The sequence below is a fragment of the Macrobrachium rosenbergii genome, chromosome 53 (genome assembly GCF_040412425.1).
Source record: "Macrobrachium rosenbergii isolate ZJJX-2024 chromosome 53, ASM4041242v1, whole genome shotgun sequence".
NCBI classification, from domain to species: Eukaryota; Metazoa; Arthropoda; class Malacostraca; order Decapoda; family Palaemonidae; genus Macrobrachium; species Macrobrachium rosenbergii.
The window spans coordinates 22,075,324-22,078,737 of record NC_089793.1 but is presented as its reverse complement, the minus strand read 5'-3'; positions in this window follow the sequence as shown (position 1 = coordinate 22,078,737).

Genomic DNA, 3,414 nt, shown 5'->3' with positions numbered 1-3,414 from the left:
CTTACGGATTTACACAAGCGATGCATTTCTTATTGCAGCTGCATAAGCGATAAATTTGATTAGTATCAGTCAAAGCTATGAAGAAAAACAAACGCACATAGCGGCTAGTTTTCAAATAATATTTTTCTTATATTTGCTTAAAAGAAACATTGAATGCTTCATTTACAATCAATATAAAATTTCCCACCGAATTCATTAGACTCAGTAGCATGATCTTTTTCTTTTTTATTTTTCATAATTTCAAAATAATATCCACAAACATAGACCTGAACAGCAAAGCTCAAAATACTTGCTTTATCCCAAAATCTTGTCAAAACTCTGCAATCAACTTACATAAGCATCAACGATTTCCGTTTTGCGCAAGTTCGTTGAAAAAAATTGAATTAAAAAGTTTTTATTAAGTTTATCTGAGTAAGCTAATCGTTATATTTATAATGATAAGAGAATGAACCAATAATTCAACATCAAAAATACAGAAACAGGAAGAAATTATTGAAGAAACAAACTATGATTTTTTCGGAGAAAAAAATTGCCGTTCACGACAGCGCAATATCTACTGATGAGTTTCCGTTATCCTTTAGGTAAAGAGAGGAAGGGTGTGTGTGAACCAACAGTTGTTCACAATCCTCACATTAGGTTTAACCCTTGTTACAGATCAGTGATGGGAATATACAAGGATGAAAATACCTTAACCCCCTCTGGGTCTTTCTAATGGTGATCTCTTCACCTGAAGAAATATCCGTATAGCTTACCTTAGTAAAATCAAGGTAGTAATTTGCTTACCATGGTAAAATCAAGGTAATTATTTACATTTCCATATGCATGTGATCCCGGTCAAAGTTGTATGCCGACTTTTTTTTTTTGGCAAATTAGAGAAAAATAAACGTGGGTTTTCAATTTAAGCCTCTCCATACACTAAATATTGTATATTGTAGTGCTAAGAACTTCCTAGTTATGGAAAAGTGTACTGTATGTGTTATCTTTGTCCATTTAAAACAATTCTGTCTTCTCTGTGGGAGTGACTTTCTCCTACAACTTTTGAAAGTTTTGGCTTTCCTTCCTCATAAAAGTAAATCTCTATTTAGCTCCTGCTGTCTTGTAACTCATCTTTAAAGGCATTTAAGGATGAGTTATTTGCTAGCAAGGAACTATATAAGATGTTTCTTTTCCTGCATTTAAAAGGGGAAAACTCCAGACTTGCAGATGTTTTGGACAACGATTTTCCACAAAAAAAAAGACGAAATTGTTTAAAGTGGATAAAATTAAAATATTTCACTTCTTTCCAAGGAAATTCTTAGCGTTTCAATGCCTTGTATACAAAGCTAACTGAGGCTGAATATTTAATTTTTCACGAATATGTGGTCGAACATTGCTCAAAACGGATCATATTTTGCAAACATATAAGAAATTTTGTTTCATGAACAGGTCATCTTTAGAGGGACCCAAAGGAGCTTAGATTTTATCATACCACTATATTGCCATCCAAGATCTCTACCCAGGGTTAGGCCTAATATAACGACTGCGAACAGCTGGTGGTTTACACACTTTACTCAAGGGATAACGAAACTCATCAGCAAGTATTACATAGTTTTAAGCGGTAGGCTCTTCCTCCGATATAAGACTAAATCTTTCTTTTTCCTCGATAAACCAAATTTTGCCTTTATATTACCGATGTCTGATTTCTTTAGTGACCTGAACTCTTACATTATACATATAATCTTTATCATCTTAATACTTATCAAACTGCTTATTTCAGTGGTCTAAATTATATTAATGTTAGTTAGTCTATTAAGATAAACGTATTAAAATAATTGTGTATTAATTTTCATAAAAACTGGCCAAAACCGATATCACTGTTGAATGTACAGCATATACACATCCTGCAGAGTTATTTTACATACAAACTTCAAAGTTTCCTTGAATAAAATGGGGAAAAAATAGTTCTGGAATACAATTTACAGCATTATCTTGCCTATAACTATAACAAAAACCTTTATCAGTAAACAAGTATCAAATGGAAAGGACTGTTAAGTAAAAATTATCTATTCTTTATCTCATTTTTCTTTTTCGTTGTTTCTTTTTCATGGTTGATTTTTATCTACTTATTCACTTATGTCCCTGTACTGGGCTACTTTCCCAATTGAGCCCATTGGAGTTGAAGCATTCTGTTTTTTCAACTAGAGTTGCAGCCTGCATTATAATAATAAAAAAGAAACAAGTAAAAAATGCGCCGAAGTTTCTTCGGCGCAATAAAGTTTTCTGTACATCGTATAATCAAGGCCACCGAAAATAGATATATCTTTCGATGGTCTCGGTATAATGCTGTATGAGCCGCGACCCATGAAACTTTAACCACGGGCAGGCTACAGGGCTGCAATTTGGTATGTCTGATGATTGGAGGGTGGATGATCAACATACCAATTTACCTCAGCTGATTATAAGATCTGAGGGCAGACAGAAAAAAGCGCGGACGGAGAGACAAAGCCAGCACAAGTTTTCTTTTCAGAAAACTAAAAAGGATAACTTTTAAAAAATTTATTCCGTGAACTGTTATTCAAATTTAGCGTTTAAATGATCATTTACGTCACCTACCCGTAGAAATCAAATTACGGCTGACTAAAATGTAATAATAACTTGGAAATAGTATTTTCTTTTCCTTTCTATTTTCTTACATAATATCAACCACTCCTCCTGGAAGAGTTGTGGAAGAATCTGGAGAATGAGGATAAAATCACTCAGTTTTCGAGAAGGGGAAGAAACCTGGAACTCTTCACACTAATGGGATAAAAAAAATGGATTTCATTTTCTCCTGAATGACGATGAAGGAATACAAGTTGGACACAAAATTCACGCTGTAAAAATCATGCAACTCTTATTTTTAAGTCTAACATGCAGTGCATTGCGAGTTAAGTGATTATAACCAAGAAGTTACTCATTGTTCATTATTTATTTCTTATTTTCTTATCGTTAGTTATTACTTAATTACTGAACATTTACAACTGCGTGCACGTAAAGAGAGGAATGATTTGTCGACATAGAAAAGTCGATTTGAACATAACGTCTCGAATACAAGGTCCTTGTTATTATATATTTTTTTTTATTTCAAAGGGATACAAATGCTTAAAGGATTTTTATCAAGGCCCATTTAAAAAAATAAATTTCTCTCCAAATAATTGTTAGATTCCCAGCACAATTAAGAAGACCATCATAATCTGAATTCCCAAAGCTAATGTTATACTTATTAGCAGTAGGAGAAGTGGTGGTAGTAATAGTAGTAGTAGTAGTAGTATTATAATTAGGATTATTATTATACTATCGTATCTGGAATACGAGAGGTCATTACCTTCCAAAGCAGGCTTTCACATTATGGAGTGCCATATCAGAAGATTAAAATGAAGAAATTAGGTGAAATGG